The sequence below is a fragment of the Nomascus leucogenys genome, chromosome 20 (genome assembly GCF_006542625.1).
Source record: "Nomascus leucogenys isolate Asia chromosome 20, Asia_NLE_v1, whole genome shotgun sequence".
Taxonomy (NCBI): Eukaryota; Metazoa; Chordata; class Mammalia; order Primates; family Hylobatidae; genus Nomascus; species Nomascus leucogenys.
The window spans coordinates 8941649-8963601 of record NC_044400.1 but is presented as its reverse complement, the minus strand read 5'-3'; the positions used below and the strand labels follow the sequence as shown (position 1 = coordinate 8963601).

Here is a 21953-nt window from a genome sequence, read left to right as displayed (position 1 = left end):
ATATTCATGTTGATAAGGACTTTTTTGACTGAAATGTGCTATGTTCGATGAACAATTTTATGTGCTATGTAATATTAAGGATTTTTAGTATGGGTCGATATTCGTATTGACTGGGTTTTGTTGTACGATTAATGATAGTGAATGTGCGATAGTTGGAGAGTTATTTATACGTGCTTCTATGTGGATTGTATTTTTAATGTAGCTTGATGTATTAATGTACTATGTACAGTTAAGCAATTATAGTACAATATATTATTCATGGGGGCTAGCAGTAATGCACGAAATACATAAGAGCACTAACGTATTAGTGCTAGTTCATTAATACTGGCATGGTAGTTAAAGTGTGTGCTGAAAAAAGTACAAGGAATAGTTTAATCAGAATTTCAGCTTTGGGTGTTGATGGTGAAGCGGGAATGCTTTTTTTCCTGAGTTGTACTGGGGAGGAAATTCTCCATTTCTCGTTTACAAGACCAGAGTATTGAATTATATTACAAGGGCAGTTTCATTTAGTAGCTTGTTTTCAATTAGGGCAATGATTAGTATAAGGGTGAGGACAGTAAAGAAGTACATAATGGATGCTGTCTGTCCGATGATAATAAAAGGGTAGTCGACTCGCTGCCCTCCGGTTCATGTGAGTGTGAGCAGGTCAGCACTAAGACTCAGAATAGGCATTGTTCTGAGTGGACAGAATACTATGTTTTGTTGTTTAGATGTGTGAAGTATAGGAATGACTGCTAGAATGCGAATGGAGGATATAAGGACCAGCATACCTCCTAGTTTGTTAGGGATGGATCATAAGATTGCATATGCAAACTAAAAGTATCACTCTGGTTTAATGTGGGGTGGGGTATTGAGGGTATTGGCTAAAGTGTAATTATCCAGGTGGCTCAGGAGATCAGGTGAAAATAGTACTAGGATTATTAGGAAGAGGAGGGGGAGAGTTAGGCCTAGAATATATTTGATTATGTAGTAAGGGTGGAAAGTGATTTTGTCAGGGTCTGATGAGATCCCTGAAGGTTATTATATCCTGTTTCATGTAAGAATAAAAGGAGAACAGTTGTTAGAGCTGCAATGATGAAGGGAAAGATAAAATGGAAGGCTAAAAGTTGTGTAAGGGTGGCTTTGTCAACTGAGAATCCACCTCAGATTCACTATACTAGGTCAGTTTCCATGTATGGGATGGCTGATAGTAGATTTGTAATTACTGTAGCACCTCAGAATGATATTTGGCCTCATGGGAGTATGTAACCTATAAATGCTGTTGCTATGGTTGTGAGTAGGAGGATAATGCCAATATTTCGGGTTCTTAGAAATATAAATGACCCATAATATAAACCTAGGCCAACATGTAGGAAGAGGCAGATGAAAAATATTGAAGTGCCGTTAGCGTGAAAATTGCAGATTATTCAGCCTAGTTTACATCTCGGCTGATACTGGCGACTGAAGAGAAGGCAGTTAAGATATCCAATGTGTAGTGTACAGCCAGAAATCATTCTGTGATGATTTGGAGAATTAAGCAGGCACCAATAAGTGAGCCAAAGTTTCATCATGTAGAAATGTTGGATGGTGTGGGAAGATCAATGAATTAACGTTTAATAATTTTTATTAGCGAGTGTGTTTTGCGTATTTTGGTCATTAGTATTCTTATAGTTGAAACACAACGATTTTTTTTAATACCATTAGTCATGGTTATAGTCCATGTAGGAATAACGGCATACGTTTTATTTTTATTAAGTATTCTTTTTCTTATAGGGTTTGTAGGTTTTTCTTTTTCTTTTTTTTTTTTTTTTTTTTTTTTTTTGAGACGGAGTCTCGCTCTATCGCCCAGGCTGGAGTGCAGTGGCGCGATCTCGGCTCACTGCAAGCTCCACCTCCCGGGTTCACGCCATTCTCCTGCCTCAGCCCCCCGAGTAGCTGGGACTACAGGCGCCCGCCACCACGCCCGGCTAATTTTTTTGTATTTTTAGTAGAGACGGGGTTTCACCGTGGTCTCGATCTCCTGACCTCGTGATCCGCCCGCCTCAGCCTCCCAAAGTGCTGGGATTACAAGCGTGAGCCACCTCGCCCGGCCTTGTAGGTTTTTCTTTGAAGCCGTTTCCTATTTATGGAGGTCCAGGGATGATTATTAGTGGTGCTGTGGGTTGTGGTATTGTGTTGAACTTTGATGAGGCTTTCGTGGGGTTAATTGTCTTTTAAATTTATTTGGGTGGTATAATGGCTGTTTTTGATTATACTGCAGCAATGGCTATTGAGGAATACCCTGAAACATGAGGGTCAACTATTGCCATTTGAGGGGCTTTATTATTAGGGTTATTAATAGGGTTGGTGTTGATTCGGTGAATAGTTGAGTATGATGGGATGGTCATCACAATTAATTTTAATAGCATGTGGAGTTGAATAATTTTTGAGGGTGAGGGGATGGGGTTATTGAGTGAGGATTCTGTCAGTGTGGCTGCTTTGTACAGTTATGGATGTTGATTGCTGGTAGCTGCTGGTTGAACATTGTTGGTTAGTATTTATGTTGTAAATGAAATTACTCAGGGTAATAGTTAGATAATTTAGAGTTAGAAGGAGTAAAATAAAAAAGGAGAGAAAGTAAAGTTTAATTAGGCCTGTTTGAGTAGATACAGTAATGGCAGGTGATATTTGGGTTTGTGGAATGGTTTTTGGTGTGGACTTTTTTAACCAAATTAGGTCTAGTAGAAGTGAGGCCAGATTTTGGCTTGTAAATAGGCTTGAGTGGGGGGTTGTATGGTGGAATGTGGCTGAGTAAAAACCTAATGTATTGGAGAAGTTAAATGTCTGTAATGGATACCTTAGCTTAAGGTTGTTAGTTATAAAATTTAGCTCCATTGCTAGTAAGAGGCCTAAGGTGGTCACACATAGGGCTGTGAATTTTAGGTGAAGTGGCATAGATTTTTTGTGGGGATGAAATAGGAGTAATACTATTGGTAATGATAAATCCAGCTAAGATACTGCCAATTACTAGATGCTTAATTGAGTTAATTAGGAAGGGGTTATTTTTGTTAATATTAATCAGAGTTGTGAAGCAAGGTTGTCCTATCAGAGCAAAGAAAATAATTCAGGTGCTACAGACAGCTGTTAGGGAGGTTACACTAAGAGGACTAGAAAGGGCTCAGGTGTTGGTATATGACATGTTTGCAGTTTCGATAATGAGGTCTTTAGAATAAAAGCCTGTGAGGAAAGGCACACCTGTAAGTGCAAGGCTGCCAATAATAAGGGAGGAGGAAGTGAGGGGTAAAGTCTTGAATAGTCCTATTTTTCAGATGTCTTGTTCATCATTGAGATTATGGATGATGGATCCTAAACATACAAATAACATAGCTTTTAAAAAAGCTGCGGGTGCAGATATGAAGAAATGCTAGGTGTGATTGATTAATGCCAAATGTGACTATTATAAAGCCTAGTTGGCTTGAGGTGGGGAATGCTATGATTTTTTTGATGTCATTTTGTGTTAGATCACAGATTGCTGTAAATAAGGTGGTCATAGCCCCTAAATATAATGTAAAGTTTTGGATTAATAGGTTATTTTCTATTCAAGCGTAGAAGCAGGTAAGTAGAAAAACCCCTGCTACAACTATAGTGCTAGAGTGGAGTAGGGCTGAGGCTGGAGTTGGGCTTCTGCGGTGGAAGGAAGTCAGGGATGAAAGCCAGATTGAGCTGACTTTCCTGCTGCTGCTAGGAGAAGACTAATTAATGGAAAGGAATTGGAGGTAGGATTTAGAATAAATACTTTTTGAAGCTCTCATGTGTTGGAGAATAAGAGGAATCATGCTATAGCTAAAATAAAGCCGATATCGCCTCTGTGGTTAGACAGGACCGCTTAGAGGGCTACTGTATTAGCGTCTGTTCGGCCGTATCATCAGCCATTTAGTAAAAAAGACATAATTCCCACACCTTCTCATCCGATAAAAAGTTGAAAGAAGTTATTGGCAGTAATTAGAATTAATATTCTGCTGAGGAAAATGGGTAAATATTTGAAAAATTGATTAATATTAGGGTCTGAGTTTATATATCCTATTGAGAACTCTACAATAGATCTGGTAACAAATAGTGCTACTGGGATAAATACTGTGGAGAAGTAGTATAGTTTGAAGCTTAGTGAGAGTTTAAGAGTTTGGGTTGTTATTCAATGTCAGTTTGAGATGATTACTTCTTGGTCTATAAATATATATATTGTGGTAGAGATGAGGCTGATAATAAAGGTGCATGCAATAGATATTTTTACATAGCATGGATATGAATCCTTTTTGCAGGGGTTGGCTAAGGTAGTAATGATTGGTAAGATTAAGGGGATTAGGGTGGTTATAGTAGTGGTAAAATACATGTTTATTACTTTTACTTGGAGTTGCACCAGTATTTTTCGTTCCTGTGACCAATGGATAGCTCTTATCCTTTAAAAGTCTGGAAAGCCATGTTATTAGGCATGGGGGCATAAGTTAGCAATTCTTGCATACTTTCTTGGTAGATAAGAAGTTGCAGGCTTCTATTATCAGATTCACAATCTAATGTTTTGGTTAAACTACATTTACAGTATGCAAACCGCATAATAATTATAGGGTTTAAGGATAATAGGAAGATAGGTGCAAAGTGTGTAAGTATTAACGTATTTTCTCATGTGAAGGAGGGTTTAATACTGTTAATGTAATACACAAGTGTCCCTCGTTGTGTTATGGTTAGCATATGTAAGGAGTAAAGGGCTGTAATTAGTATATTAAGTCCTATAAGCATAATGGTGATGTTTGATCAGGAGAATGAAGCCAGAGCGAGGAAGAGTTCTCCTACTAGATTATTAGCAGTGGGTAAGGCAAGGTTAGTAAGACTTGCTAAAAGTCATCAAGAGGCTATCAGTGGAAGCAGTGTTTGAAGGCCTCAGGTAAGTAATATAATTCGGCTATGGACTCGCTCATAATTCAAATTTGCTGGGCAGAATAGTAAGGATGAAGTGAGTCCACGGGCAATTATAAGGGTGACTGCACCTGTGAAGCTTCAAGGGGTTTGAATAACAATAGCTATAATAACGAGTGCTATGTGGCTTACGGAGGAATATGCGATAAGTGATTTTAAATCAGTTTGTCATAGACGAATAGAGCTTGTCATAAAATCCCTCATAAGGATAGGATGAGGAAGGGGTAGGCTATATATTCTGTTAGGGGGTTGAGGGTAAGGGTAAGCCGTGTAATACCGTGGCCACCTGGCTTTAGGAGTACTGCTGCAAGTACTATTGAACCAGCAATAGGGGCTTCCACATGGGCTTTGGGGAGTCTTAGGTGAAGTCCATATAGAGGCATTTTTACTATAAAAGCTAAAATACATGCTAATCATATAAGATTATTAGAACAGGAGTTTAATAGTTCTTGGGTGGCAAATATTATTACAGTTATAGTTAGAGAACCCGAGGTATTTTCAGTATGGACAAGTGTAACAAGTAGGGGAAGGGACCCTACTAGTGTGTAAAATAAGAAATATGAGCTTGCATTGAGGCGTTCTGATTGGTTACCTCAGCAGGTGATGATAATTAGGGTAGGAATAAGTGTGGCTTCAAAGAGAATATAAAATATAATTAGTTCTGTAGCTGTGAATGCTATGATTAAAAAAATTTGTAGGGAAATTAATATGGAAATACAGAGTTTGTTCCATGGGGGTGACTCATTGGAAAGGTGATATTGGCTTGCTAGAATTATAAGAGGTAGTAGTCAAGCTGTTAAGATTAGAAGGGGTGAAGTTAGAGGGTCAGAGGAGAAGATTAATGAGAAGTTAGATGAGTTATCATTTAATTGGTTAAAAAATAGTAGAGTAATAAGGCTGATGAATGGGCTGTGAATAGTCATGTTAATTTGGAATATAGAGTTTTTAGAGAGTCATGTTATTGGTAACAGTATAATTTTTGGAATAATAACTTCTAGCATTGAAGTAAATTTAGATTTTGTACATAATCTAGGCTGTATATGTTGGAGACTGAAACTAGTATGGCAAGGCCCACTGCAGCTTCACAGGCAGCAAATACTAGGAGAATAATGAGTATTATGGATGCTAGAGCGAAATGTATATTTAAAGTTATAAGAGTAATTATAATGAATATTGATAATATTATGCCTTCTAGGCATAATAGGGATGATTGTAGGTGGGATCGATAGACTAATATTCCCAGAAGTGCTATGGTGTATGCTAATACAATATTGACATAAATAAAGGGCATTTGGTAAATATGATTATCATAATCTAATGAGTCGAAATCATTCATTTTGTTTAAACTATTTACCAATTCAACTCAATCTAATCCTTTTTGAGTTCATTCCTAAATCAAGCCTAGGATTAAAATGGTAACTAATATAAGGGCTGTGCTGATTATTAGTGTCAGGTTGTTTGTTTGAAGGGCTCATGGCAGGGGTAGGAGTAGAGCGATTTCTAAGTCGAACAGGAGAAATGTGGTGGCCACTAGGAAGAATTTTATGGAGACAAGGAGGCGGGCGGAGGTTAATGGATCAAATCCACATTCAAAAGGGCTGGATTTTTCTATATAAATATTAAGTTGTGGGAGTCAAAATGTGATTACTATTGGTATTGGGGCCAGTAAGGTGTCAGTTAGTAGGGCTAGTGTCAGATTAATTACTCTTTTTTGGATATTATGGAAATTTATTGATTGGAAGTCAATGGTACTGCTTATACTAAAAGAGTAGGATCCTCATCAGTAGATAGAGACATATAACAATAGTCACACTACATCTACGAAGTGTCAATATCAGGCGGTGGCTTCAAAGCCAAAGTGGTAGTTAGATGTAAAATGGAATTTTAATTGACGGAGGAGGCAGATAGTGAGAAACGTTGACACCTGTAATCGCAGCACTTTGGGAGGCCGAGGTCAGCAGATCGCCTGAGGTCGAGAGTTTGAGACCAGCCTGACCAACATGGAGCAACCCTATCTCTACTAAAAATACAAAATTAGCCAGGCCTGGTGGTGCATACCTGTAATCCCAGCTACTCAGGATGTTGAGGCAGGAGAATTGCTTGCACGTGGGAGGCAGAGGTTTCAGTGAGCCAAGATCATACCATTGCACTCCAGCCTGGGCAACAAGAACGAAACTCTGTCTCAAAAAAAAAAAAAAAAGGAGCGTTGAGCCATAAATTCCATCAGAGATGGTAAAAGGGGCCTTGAAGTATCCTGAAACTTGTAGAAGGGTGAAGTATATGCGTAAGGTAAATATGACAGCTAGTGCTTGAATTATTTGCTTTTGACTACCTTTCATCAGGCTGTTATGAGCTCAAGTAATTGAAACTTCTGCAGCAAGTAACACAGATGTATTCAAGGGGGGGTACTTCTAAAGGATTGACGGGAGGAATGCCTGTTGGAGGTCAATGTCCCCCAAACTCTGGAGTTGGAGCTAGACTAGAGTGGTAGAATGCCCAGAAGAAACCAGCAAAGTACCTCTGAGATAATAAATAGAATTATTCCATATCGGACATCTTTTTGGACAATTGTTGTATCATCGCTTTGAAATGTACTTCCTCAGATAATATCATGTTATCATTGATATGTAGTTAGTGTATTGGTCAGTAGATCTAACGTTAAAGAGTAATGGAGTTAAAGTGAAATAATATGGCCAGGCCAGATGTCATTAGGAGAGCCGAGAGAGCTCCTGTTAGTGGTCAGGGGCTGGGTTTGACTATATGGTAGGCTTGTGTTTGGTGGGTCATTGTGTATTATCATGTAAATAAAGGCTTACTAGTAGTGTGAAGACATAAGCCTGAATAAGAGCTACAGCAAATTTGAGAATGGTCAGTAAGATTAGAATAATGAGAGAGATTGAAGCTGTGGAGATACTAATAGTTGATAATACTAGTGTGCCTCCTCTAATTAAATGTATCAATAGGTGACGACTGGCTGTAGTGGTGGCTGTTAATTGCACAGCTAATGCTACTGGTTGAATAAATAGGCGAATAGTTTCAATGACCACTAGTATAGGGATAAGTGGCATAGGTGTGCCTTGTGGTAAAAACTGAGCTAAGGAGGTTTTGATTTTAAAGCGGAAGCCTGTGATTACTGCGCCTGCTCACAAGGGGATTGCTATACCTAGATTTATTGATAATCGGGTAGTTGCTGTAAATGAATAGGGTAGAAGCCCGAGGAGATTGGTTGAGGCAATGACAAGAATTAGTGATATCAGTATAAGGGATCAGGTTTGTCTTTTAATATTATGGATAGTTATTATTTGTTTTAGTACAAGTTGAATGAATCATTGTTGGATAGAGATCAATCGATTACTGATTAGGTGATTGGAGGTATATATGTACATATATGTGTAAACATACATATACAAAAATCTGTATAAACAGGAAATCCTGCTTGATAAATTTTTGTGGTTATTTTAGGCTGGAAGTGTACTTGCAGGTGATTTTTGGGTAACTAAAAGTCTAATCTGAAGATGCTTTTCTTTTAAGATAAAAAAGGAAAATGAAAAATCAAGATTTTTAGTAACTACTAGAATTATAGATCACAAAATTTATTTTTCATGTATAAGTCTAGAAAATGTTAATAAAGTTAATAATTTAAAAAAATTGTAAAGAGAAAATTGTCCCCGACCTGGCCTGGGACAGACCTTTTAAATTATACCTTCCTTCTGGGAAGAAATTAGCATTCCTGATAAACTGATTAAGCAATTTTCAGATAAACTTTTAATGATATTAAGACCTCTTCTGGGAAACCAGTTGTCATTTCACTCAGCTGAGTGATAATCAAGAGTTCAATGAGCTTTCTGCAGACATCTTTTTATGTTTCCTTTTTGCTAAAAAAGATATCTAACCATCAAGATGAAAGCTTCAAATTGTCTAATTTAAGATCTTTTCTTTTTCAACAATGTAGAAATAAAATTTGATCGGTGCACATAACTAAATTTCCTGGGGGAAAATGTCCTTTTTATATGCGAAGTATTTCACTAATATTTGGTACCATTTAAAAACATAACATCCTTTAAACATTTTAAGCTACCGTGCGATTTCAATATCCTCAATTTCACTCATTAAATACTTACATGGCTGAAAATTTGTTTGAGTACTTAAACAATTCTTATAAAGTTTGCTAAATTTATTTAAAAAATAGAATAAACCTATACCAGTGATGTTCTAATACTTTACATAAACTTACTGAGATTTTAAGTAACAACCTTAAATGTAAGATTACACAATTGCATGTTTTAAACTGGAGTTACAAACCTGACCTGTTATTTTAATATGTCAAATTCTCCAAAACATTTCAAATATTTGAAGTACTAAATATGCACAGTTGGCTTAACGACATGGCAAAATAATAATAATACCATGAATGTGATTCTCTTAAGCATTTTGTTGCTTAATTCTACTTCATCTCAAGGCAAACAAACAAACAAACAAAACAGCAAAACAAAACAAAAAAACAATTGTACATAATGAAACAATTATAACACTAAGCACAGTTTTGGTTACTTTCCCATGAATTTTTGGGGTTTGCCCTTCCCTTTTCTGGTTCTTTTTTTTTGAGATGGATTCTTGCTCTGCTAACCAGGCTGGAGTGCAATGGTGCTTTCTCGGTTCACTGCAACCTCAGGTTCCCAGGTTCAAGTGATTCTCCTGCCTCAGCCTCCCAAGTACCTGGGATTACAGGCGCCCATCACCACATCTGGCTAATTTTTGTATTTTTAGTAGAGACAGGGTTTCACCATGTTGGCCAGCTTGGTCTCCAACACCTGACTTCAAGTGATCTACCCACCTCTGCTTCCCAAAGTGAGAGATTACAGGGGTGAGCCACCACACCCAGCCTACTTTTCTGGTTCTTAAAGACCAGTATGTATTGATTGGCCAAGAAGCAATGGATCCTTATCTGGGGTTTTGATGAAACTTCCCATGTTTATTATAGGATCTAAAAGAACCCTTCTAACTTAAAATGGGCAGACATTTGGATGATATCCTTATACTTGAGTCATATCATTACCAAATCTTCACATTAACCAAGAGTCTGTATTACCCTACCACAGAATTACGTTTCATTCAATTTTGTATTTTTTCTATAGAAATAGCTCTTATTCTAGGTCTAAAGGCCCATGAGCTCAAAGGATTGTCACATTATCTTAATTTCATATAAGTTTAGCAGACATGAAAATGACATCCAGTAAAATCCATATATCTCTCTTGAATCTGTATGATTATTGAGTCACAATTACCAAAGTCATTCTGTGAACATTGTTCTTTCTTTAAGCTCTTGAACTTCTTGCTTCTTTTGTCTGAAAATAATGTCAACAAGCTGTATTTTCCTCACTACAAAGTAAGAATATTGTCCAACTCACAAGTTTGTTTGTGAACACTTAATTAGGTAGTATTTCTAAAATTTATTTGTAATAAAATTAGTATTGCTGGGTTTTTTTAAATTACAACTAATAACCACCCCTCATTGGGTTTTCATTATAGGCCAGCCACTACAATAGGGACTTCACATTATCTAGCAATGCCATGTCATAAATAATATTAGGTTGCTGCAAAAGTAATTGTGGTTTCGCCATTACTTTTGCACCAACTTAATTGTAATCTTTACTTCAGAACTAGAACTTCTTTTCAGAGGTTAAGTGATATGCCCATAGTTGTGATGCTAATATTGATGGAAACAGAATTTCAACCAGATCTCAGGAACTACAAGGATGGCTCTTTTATATGAGCAATGGCTATAGAAAAGGAGTCCTATATGCTAGGTGCTGTAGGCAACCAGAAATGTGTTCAATGATCAGTCTAAATGGTAGCAACCCAGTTTTGTCACAGAAGTGATCCACTATTTCTTTCACCATACTTTTCTCTAACCTCCATAAATGGCCTTTTATTCTTTTGTTTGTTTGTTTTGTTTTATCTTTGCAAGACATATATTACTAACTATATACGAAGTAGTTCCCAGACAGAGAATATGTTTCACATTGTTTGGGGCTCCTTGATGACATGCAACATCACTCAATACACAGGGTAGATGCTAAGGAAGTAGTTGCTGAATGAATGGGGCAAACATTTTTTTTTTTTTTCAAAAAAATGACATAGGTTTATGTTATTTAGTACTTCAAGCAGAAGAGATATTTTGTGGGGAAAGAATATAAACCCTTAAAAAACTTACACTTTTCAGTTCTGCACTATATGAGGCATTTTTGAATTCTATACTCCAGGCATTAGTTCTGCAATACTCTAAGTATTTACACACTATTTATTCAAGCCTTTCAATACCCACAGAGATAGGCTGTATTGCCACAATTTATTATTGTTATTGTCACACTGAAGAAGTGAAGGGACTTGTCAAAGGATAAAGATCAAGGAAGAGTCGGGCCAGGCTATAGAGGGCATCTGATTTTACCAATAAACTAAGAGCCTGTCTCTTGATCATGAAGCAAGTACTGAATACTGCTTAGTGTTGAAACTATTTCCTACCTAAATGCTGAGCATTGTTATTAAAACACTTTAACAGAGCACTTGTATTCCTCAACTGAGTTGATTTAAATGTAATACCATCCTACTGGATCAGCCACTTGAGAAAATGTAAAATGTGCCAAATTGATCTCAATGCCCTCTTACTCTACCTACGTTTTGTATACACCTTTTGTACTCCAAGCACCTGTCACCCAGTGGATCCTCAGAATTTTCCAGTGATGCCATTCCCGTCCTTCTTAAACAGGTCTAGAGTGAAACTTTACAGCTATCTCATTCACAGTGCGGTTAAAATTGAACTCATTGTCTTCCTAACTGCCCCAAATGAGCTTCATTTTTGCTCCCTTTCACCCACTGTCTCATTTAATACCTTACCATCCATTCGTTTGCTCAAGCTAGATGGTCATTTATAGACTTCCCGTTCCCTCAATCTCCTATATCTAATCAATAACCAAATTTTGTTGACTACCTCCTACCACCTTTAGAATTTGTTCAGTTTTCTTATTCCCATTGTTAGGATCATAGTTCAGTCACTATCATTTTTTTTTTTTTACTTTGGATTAATAAAAATGCACCTCATATATTTCTCTGTCTTGGGTCATAAACTGAGTTCTCCACGTTGCAGGCAATAATATCTTCTAAAAGGCAAATGTGTTGTGATTGATCCCTTTTAAAAATGTCACTATGTCTAGAAATTTGGGGACAAAACATTAATTCTTATCTGGCTCTGATTCCCTTTCAAGCCTCATATTTCACCACTCACCTCTTCCTTCAAATCGCTAGTCAGCCACAATTCACCCTGTTTTCTCTTGCTTTGTGGCATGAGCCATGCTCTGCTGAGAAAACATTTCTAATGCCTTACGTACTGGTTACTTTCTACTCATCCTTCAAGCCTCAGCTAAGTCTTCACTTGCTAATGAAACCTTTGTTGATGAGTACAAGCCTAATCTATAACAAGGTCTTATGAACTATCTAAATATTCCCATGGCAAAATTAATGACTCCCTTATTTGCGTCTCCATTGCGATTGTGTACTTCTCTGTTTTCATCCTAATCATTGTATTGATCCCCACATCCTGAGTTTGGGAAAGAAGTCTCAAACATAGTAGGCATTCAAAGAATGTTTATTCTTTTGTACTATTAAATTCACTCATCATATTTATTATTCATTTAATGTAGGAGACTTCAGATAGCTGAAACACAAGTTTTTAATAGGTCTGTCCTATATTAGAAATTAAATTTGTAAAGCAAAAAATAAGAAAATAATAAATCCTGCTAACTAAAAGCAGAACATTATGCTTATATGAGTTTGAACAGAATGAGAACTTAATAAGATTAATGTAGAAATGTTTTAAATAAAATTGTGCTAAATGAATGGAGGAATAGTTAATGAAAAACATATTTATAAAATTATTATATGACATAATGCTATATATTTAACTTATCTTCTATTTCTAGCTCTTTTTAGAACACAGTGAAGCCTTCTATTGGATGGCCTTTTGGGTCAATTTGATTAATTTAAACAAGTGGGATATTGAAATTTAGATTAAAAAATGAAATATTAAAGATAATAGAGAAAGAGTTATAAAACAATGCAGTTGGTACAAGTGAGGGAACATAAAATGCTCAGTCAGAATATAAATTTTGATTTTGCGGCATGTGTCTGTCACTGTACCTTTCTACAAAAACCACAAAAATCACGTGAGTTTATTGAATTTTATATTGAGCAAGTGAAATCCAAGTATTAACATAAATATTCTAAGGGAGACTTCTGACGGGTGAGGTAGAGTTCAGCATTGTTTTGACCAGTTAAGTAATAAGGTTATTTTGTTTGTTTGTTTTTGGCTTTTGTTTTGTTTTTGTCATACAACAAACTTTCACTCAATAGTGGTGACACATTTTATTTACATGCCCTGCAACCTTCACAAATGTCTCAGTTATATATAGTTATATATCAGTAATTCATGCTTTTTTATTCTTCAATTTTATTACCTAAACTTACTCTTCTAAGCGTCATTTTATGTTTCTAGTTAAATATAAGTGAAAATTGATTGGAGTATTTCTCCATGGAATTTTATCTTTATTTCATCATAATTGCTTCATATTTGAATAATGACAGATGAACTGCCTCATTCAATTGCAGTTTTAAGGCTTTGAAGTCACAATAACAGCACAGGATTTAAATCCTGAAGCCATTATTATAGCAGAAAAGACACTGGGGAAAATGAAAACTTATGGTGCTATAATTTGCTGGGGGGAAAAAGACTCCAATGGTTAGAACATATTATTTCCTGGACAATTTCTAATCTGGGACATTAAGGCATAAGAGTGAACTGGACAGTTACATCATTGTCCCACCTTCCTAAATTACTTCTAGAGCAACATTTTATAAATATTGAGCCAAGATTCACATCGCAAGTAAATGGCACCACAATTATCTTGTTTCAGGTTGAAGCATTATCTCAGTGGCATTTATAATTCTATTCAGCAACAATTCAGTATTTCACTAATAGAGAGTTCATCAGATCTTTTTCTTTTTTCTGACATTTACATCAAGCGCTGAGTACTTGTTAATACTCTAAGGTATGCATTTCAAAGTTCTCTTTGTCTTCATATTCAGTTTTAAGTAATGAATCCATCAATATGCAAAGGCTAAAACACAGATCTCACATTTAAAATTTCATTTAATATAGCTGACATATTTGGTGGTGGCTGCTTTACACATGTGGCATTTTCATTTATTGAGTAAGACATTGTATTTCTATAAATGTGGCATTAAAAATTTTCCAAGATCTCAATATACGGTGGCATGAAATACAAAGTAAATAGAACAAATGAAAACATGAAAGCACACTTAGTATGATTCGGAGCACACAAAGTTACAACATAAGATGTAATATTTATGAAGAATTACAATGGATAACATGAACTTGAAAATGGCTCCCATTTAAAATTATAGAAAAACTCCTTGTAATGGGAATTTTCCTTTCTCATATAATAAAGCATATTGAGACTCCAAATAGGTCAATAACTTTTTTAAGCATGAAATGATATAGAATGAAATTAATTATATATACTATAAAATTATATACTTTTTACTAATATTAAATTTTCTAAAGAGAGAAAGCCCTGTAAATATCAGTTTCCAATCCAATAGCATCATTCAATATTTCTGCTGTATTGTATCATAGCCCACCATGAATGAAGCCCCCCACAATGTGGGGAAATTTCTCTTAATTGCACATATTACATTCTTCATGCTAAAACTCTGTTTAAACTCCAAAATTTTGCTTGTTTACATTTTAATGCTGTTTTAATACTCAGATGTCCTATTTCATTTGGGCTCTAGAGGAGACATGAGATTATCTGAGTACTCAATCTATGCACCCAGTCAACTTCTACATGCTTAACAAACTATTTAAGAGACAACCAAGGTTTTTGAATCTTGAAGATGAGTCTATAACTTAAGAAAAAATTCTTTTTTAACATATCATAACAAAACCATATGCATATAACTTTAATTGACTATTAGTTATTTTCAGAAGGTATATTTATGTTTTACGTTATTTCCTTTCCATCCTGTCCTTCGTCAAGTTTTAGATCCTTGCTTGAATTGAGGAGAGATTTGTTTGGTAGATTTTACCTTTGAATTTAATTTGGTCAAGATTCATCAAGTTGATTGATTAATTTCAGATTATATGTCTTAATTTACTTTGATTCTAATTTCCATTTGCCAACTTCTCTCTCTTGAGCTTTTTTCTTTAAAAAAAGATCAGGAACTTAGGAGTAGAAGTTGGCAGCATTTCATGTGGTCTATAGACAAGCAAGGAGGGAGATGAAAAACTGTATGAAAATATATCAAAGTTCGATTGCCCTTCTGTGTCCAAATGAACAAGATGATATCTGGTATTACAGACCTAGGAAAATAATGCTTCTTTTCCCCACTCACCTCCTAAATCCACTTTGAACGGTTGCAGAGCCCAGAGCAGGAGTACAAATAGAGACCCTTATATCGTATTATCAAATAATTAAAAGTTGTAAAACAAATTATTAATAAACTATTAAATAAAACATGGTTCTCTGTTCCCGCCATGACATACATTCCCTTATAATGACCTGGAAAACTAGATTCAAAGTTAAAATTCTTATGCTTTTTAGAGTCCACCCTGAAATGGGGGTGCAGGAGAACAGAGTCTCTTGCCCCTGGTTCTCAGTTTGAGTCCTGATTTCTTTCCCACCTTGGGCTCCATCCCACAGCCCAAGGGATTCACTGACATGTATGTCCAAGCTTTATCCACCCCTTCCCCTCCAAAACAGCTCTCCCATAGTCAAACCTGAGACCTAGTGGTACACAGAACCTTGCAGTAAAGGAAAGAACTTTACTAAGATCTGAAAACAGGCTCAAGGCTCTTTGGGCAGGAAATTTCCAAATCTTCAGTACCTTTAGGTGTCTAGGGGGACAGAGACATGGATTTCAGCTAGACACATGTCCCTAGCCCTGAGGACTCCTTACCCTATAGGAAGGAGAATGACTGGAAGAGCAAGGCCTAAAATATGTAGGTCTCATCTCAAGGCAGGGGCTCCACTTGTGTCAGTTTTATGTTAGAGAAGAAGCAACCTAAGGTCATTCATATAAACATGTGAATGGCCAATAGTACTAATTCTTTAGGAAGGCTGAAACGGTCCCCTACTTCTGAAATCAATGAGGTCACCAACTTCGCATTTTAAAGATCCAATTTGTAGTGTGATAGTTGGAAACCTGGAAGGTGCAAAGTGGCAATTCTGTTGTCAAGTGGGTCAGCAAAAAGCCTTCTTAGTTTATAATACCATTGAAAAGAAAAAGAGAGATGGCACAAATCTCGCAACACTAGTTAATTAAATTACGTACAGAAATGTAAAAGGAAAGAAAATCCAGATATTATTTAGTTTTCTGTAACTCTTCATAAAATTTGAAGTCTCACAATGTCAACTTTTCAGCATGACTTTATTTGATGATGTCCTGGGACCATTCATATCGGAGTCTCCTTAACTCAAGGAGCATTGTAATAGAAGAAGGGAGCTTGGAGAGCAAGCTGCTGGCCTTCTATTGTTTTGCCAGTCTAAATCTGGGGCATAGCCTGGTGGTGGGACTGGCACCAAGCTGGATGGGTACAAGGCTATAGTTGTTGTTCATGGACAATGTCTCTTAATGATCAGTCATTGCTTATGCCTTACCAGTACTTAAGTATTTTGTATATCACCCTTATCTGTTGGATCTGTTCATTGCCTTTAGGGCTAAATGAAGTAAATTACCTGAAACATAATCTCAAGTAAGCTATACACACGAAAATGGTAAATACATTTTAAATATAGCAAATATTGCAATAAGTGAAACTCAGATATAAAAAGAATGGCATTAGTTCTCCACTATTCAATCTTTTGTCGTGAAGTGGGCTAACTTTCAACCACAGGAAGCATGACTCAGGAGACAGTGTGTTCTACATTTCCAGTATTTTTTCTGCCCAAATCTCTTCATATATGGCTGATGGAAGTAACCAAGTCTCCAACTAACTATAGAGCCATGTAACTGTGAGATTTCTGAATTTACCACCTCCCTACAGGAAGTACCAGGCGGCCACGAAAGGCAGAATGGTCCCCATCTCTAATTAAGCTATTGTAAACCAGTGCCACAAGATGGCGCCAAACCACAGATGAAACTGACGCCAGTTTGGATTCTTTGGGTGGATGGATCTCCCAGAACTTCCAGCTGGCTAGATGACAGGATAGCCCTTGTCATTTCATTCATTAACCTTGCAATAATACAATCTTAGGTTTTGCATGCTTTTTTAATTATTTGAGTCTCATTTATCTTCTCTTAGAGGGATTTTACTATACAAATAAATAAAACAAGAGAGAGGGGAGATGGAGACACTGATCAGTAAAACCAAAGATGAACGTTTGCATAATAAGATGTGGAAGAGACATAGCAAGTTTGTTTGGGCAGCCAAATGGCTACTAACTGTGAATGATGCCTATGATTAATTCTACAAACTGGAGAAGGGCTCAGCATTGATAATGCTATCAGTACTGGCAACATTTTCTTACTCTGTGACATTGCTTTGTATCAGCCAATATTTCAAGAAGTATCTCCCTAAATTAAGTGAAATAATAAAAGTAGCCACAATCCATCCACCAAAATGGTATTTGTTAATACAGATAGTATGACGAATTTTTGATGGCTCTACTTTGGTTTAAGAATAAAGAATGAGTACTTAGGAATGACATGATTTTAAACCGGACCTTGGCTTAACCACAGGATTTCAGCTTCTTTTAACTCCTTGATGTGTGCGTTTGTATACACATGCATATATATATATGTGTGTGTGTGTGTGTGTGTGTGTGTGCGCGCGCTTATATATACACTTATATGTAAACTCTAGACATACAGAGCTATTTTTCATTAATAATATAGGTTTTACTTGTTTATAGTTGAAGGTAGAGTATCTCACTAGATTTTGTATCTTCCTAGATTTTGTGATCTGTAAAGAAAAAAAAAATCATACTGGTCACCTAAAATTATACAATCTTTACCTAAGCTTTCATTTTGGTGTCCAGAAACAGTGGCTTATCCATTAACCATTTTGCTCTTCTATGTTATGGAATCCCAATTTTCTTTTTGGCTGTCAGTGTGCCCAGCTAAAAGACCACATTTACGAACTTTGTTTTCCTGGCCTATAGTGGTCTGTAAGATAAAAGTAAAATTATTAATTGGAACAACTAAGAGAGTGCTGTTTTGCTCATTTGCCTTTTATGCCCCAAGGAACTGAGACATGAAGGCAAGAGCTAAGGCAGCTGTCTTGGCATCATGAGGGCAAAGATAGAAGAGTCATAAATAACTGAACCCTTGCTATTCTAAGGCACTGAATCAGTGCAAGCAACCAACTAGTTTTAGATTCATTATGTAAGAAAAATAAACCCTTATGTGTCTAAGCCACTGATATATTGCATTTTCTTTTATAAGTAACTGAATAAAATCCTAACTAATACAGAGAATAAATATCAATCATCTTTATATGATTGTCTTAAACATATAAGTGCTCTAAAACTAGATACCCTAAGTGTTTATTGAAATGAATTGAGCTGAGATTTTGCAAAGCTTTTTACAGCTATAATGTTTCTAACTCAGTTTATAAGTAATGCTAATTTGAGCATTCCAAAAATGCAGTTAATTCAGTTATTATTTATTAGGCATTTACTACATGCCAGGCACTAAACAAGATACTGGAGATATGTATTGTAGACAATACAAAAAACCTACTTGATCTAATGGGGATTCACATTCTTGAAGAGGAAATGAAATGAATAAATAGAAAAATAAAAAATTTAGTACCGTGAAAAAGAAACAGAGAGACAAGATAGAAAATGTGGAACAAGACCTGACATTATATAGATAAGTTGAACAGACAGAATTTCAAGCTGAAATTTGTAGAAACTAGCTATGGAAAACCTCGGAGCTGGACATGAGGATGGGGTGCAGAGTCTCAGTAGCAAAGTAGGCAGCTAGAGCTAAGTCCTCCAGGTGGGAAGAGCTTGGCATGTTTGAATAACTGAAAGAAGAGATAGAGTGGGGACAGAGCAACACACAAAGGAGAGAATGCCTAATATGTTGTAAATGCTCAAGATATATTTGTAGAATAAACAAACATTATGACTACTGTAAAATAATTATGTCGATATAATTAATCAGTTACAATGAGGACTGAAATTCAAAAAATACCATATGCTTAAATAGCTCTATTTTTGACCATAACTTGTATTTTATTTTTTTTCTTTTTCCTTATTTTCTTTTCTTTTTGAGATAGGGTCTCACTCTGTCACTCAGGCTTGAGTGCAGTGGCATGATCACAGCTGACTCTAACCAGAACCTCCCATGCTCTAGTGATCCTCCCACCTCAGCCTCCTGAGTAGCTGGGATTATAGGCATGCGCAACCATGCCCAGCTAATTTTTTTGTTTTTATTTTTTGTGGACATGAGGTCTCGCTATGTTGCCCAGGCTGGTCTTGAACTCCTCGGTTTTAAGCAATCTTTCCTCCTCGGCCTCACAAAGTTCTGGGAATACAAGCGGGAGCCACTGCACTTGGCCTGTAACTTCTATTTTGTGACAATATTTTCATTATAAACTAAAATATAATAACTGGATAACAACAGAGCTCATTGTAACACAGATTCTTAAACTTGTCATATTTTTCAGGGCTCAATTAACTTTTTGAGTATTGTTCAACTGAACTCATTTATTGGAATGTTCATAAAACTTTCCTGAATCTCTAAATGAAATTGAAAGGCACAAGAGTGACAGTAGTAACCAAGTCCATTGTCTTCCCTCTGCTCTACGCATGGCCGTACCTATCAGATACTAGAAGAGTTTTAGTGAAGTTTATTGAAATGGATGGGGAAACTTTCTTGAGGAGGCAAACTCCTTTATTCTAAAAGTATCTACATATATTTGATCAGGACACATACAGAATACAGTTTTCTAAATATTTAATATTTAATAATTTAGTAATCTAATATTTCAGGTTAAAAAATGAAAAAATCATCAAAATAAAGTTATTTATATGTCGCTTTGGTGAAGATTTTTATATGCAGGTTTTAAATGATCTTAAAATTTCCTTCAAATGTATATAAGCTTGAAGAAAAAATATTTACAACTACACCTTTGCTTTAAAAGAAACAAAATAATCTGTTCAATTTCCATAGATGATTGATTACAACTGAATGATTACAACTGAATTTGAGAGAGGGGGTTGTTAATGCTTCATATTCTGAGTATGATTAACATAGAGTTTATTAAACTCTTCAGATTACTTTTGAGTGTACAATACAATTAATATATTACACCCTAACCTTGTAATTGCTACCACTATATCAAATGGGTTAACGTATGTTGAGATAAAATGCATTGCCTAGAATTTTTTGAAATGAAGGTTTTCTGTGCACCGTGCCTAAAAATTTTGATTCAGTAGGTTGTTGACATTAAAATTTATATATACCTATATATATACACACACACACATAGATACACACACATATAAATATATTTTTATATATGTGTCTGTATCTGTGTGTGTGTGTGTGTGTGTGTGTGTGTGTATAAAAAAGCCATAGTCATCATGGTACAGGAATTTTGACCAGATTTTGAGAAAATAAAAACAAACAACCATTGCCCTCAATCTTCCAGTTAGCCAATAAAGGTTTTACAATGAGTTAGGCATAGTAAGAAGATAGTATTGTTTCCCAAGAGCCACAATAGATTTTTTTATTGTATAGAAGGATAAATATATGTTTTCAGTTTATATAATCAAGCATATTTTAGAGAGTAAAAATGAACTCAGCTGAAGAATCATTATAGGATTTTTTTTTAAACTGGAAACTTTCCCCCTGCCCCCAGCTGTCTACAGAAATAGATTATTTCTTCTAATTTCCTGATTTAGTTATAGTCATAGTGTACATAAAAACAGATTTGATTTTCTTGGAATCAAACATAAAATGAAAGCCAAGGCCTTATCATTGAAACAAGACAGCAGTTTTGCAAAGCTGTGTACATCCTTTGAACTCAGATGACATTGTCTCAGAGGAAAAGATGTTTGATGAGTTTTTTACACTTTAAAGCTCTTGCTAAGGAAAATGAGCTAGGAATCTCCTTTGGTGGAATTGAAGGGGGGTGGATCATTTCGTCTTCAAAAGATGAGGGGAAAAGTATCATTTCCTATTTCCCTTAAGTATCATTCTTTCAAATACTTGTGTGACAAGAGGTTCAACAGGCTTAGATTTGGGTTTTTAGTTTTCCAGAAATGCATGGAGGACTTAAATGGCCCTGTACATCAAAAAGACGAGAGAGAGAAAGAAATCCCCTAGAAAGAAGGAAATGATGTGGAAAACCCTTGAAAAATATAGTTCATAAAATTGCTATAATCAATTCTACATCCTACAATTTAAAAGGAAATTAACAATTGAAACCCAACACTGAACTAACTAACATTATGCACATCTAATTTAAGTTGTCAATGATAAACTCAGCAAGAAATGCTCTTTAGAGATAGAAACTTTTAAATGTATTGGCTTATTCCACGTATATAGATTATGTGGCAAGCCCTATATTGGGTGTTGTATTCATATATTGAAGTTGGGGTCAGGTCGAGTAAAATAAGAATAAAAAATAAGACAACATAGAATAAAGATATGGAAGAAAGAATGAAATGACCAGTGATTGAAGTGATGAAAAGTACAAAGGAGAAAAGTCATAATTGGAAGGATTGAATACATTGATAACTGCGAAGGGTTTGGGATTTTGCTCTATGTACAAACTGGCAGGGAAGTCTGCTGAAGTTTTAGAGATGGTGAAAGAAGACAGGAGAGTCCTGGGTCAGATACAAAGGACTTTTACTCACAGCACAGCAGGCAGCATGTGCTTCATGTTCACATCAATTTCCCTTGCCCCTCAGGTCCCAGGGAAGCAATGTGGACCT

At 35.9% G+C, this 21953-nt stretch overlaps 1 long non-coding RNA gene across 1 annotated transcript; it reads left to right on the top strand.

Moving 5' to 3' along the window:
* Positions 1–1223: 1223 nt before the first annotated feature.
* On the top strand, positions 1224–15825 carry LOC115831784. Its single transcript, XR_004027278.1, has 4 exons — positions 1224–1302; positions 2437–2442; positions 5751–5753; positions 15813–15825. It is a non-coding gene; the product is annotated as an uncharacterized LOC115831784 (long non-coding RNA).
* Positions 15826–21953: the final 6128 nt, after the last annotated feature.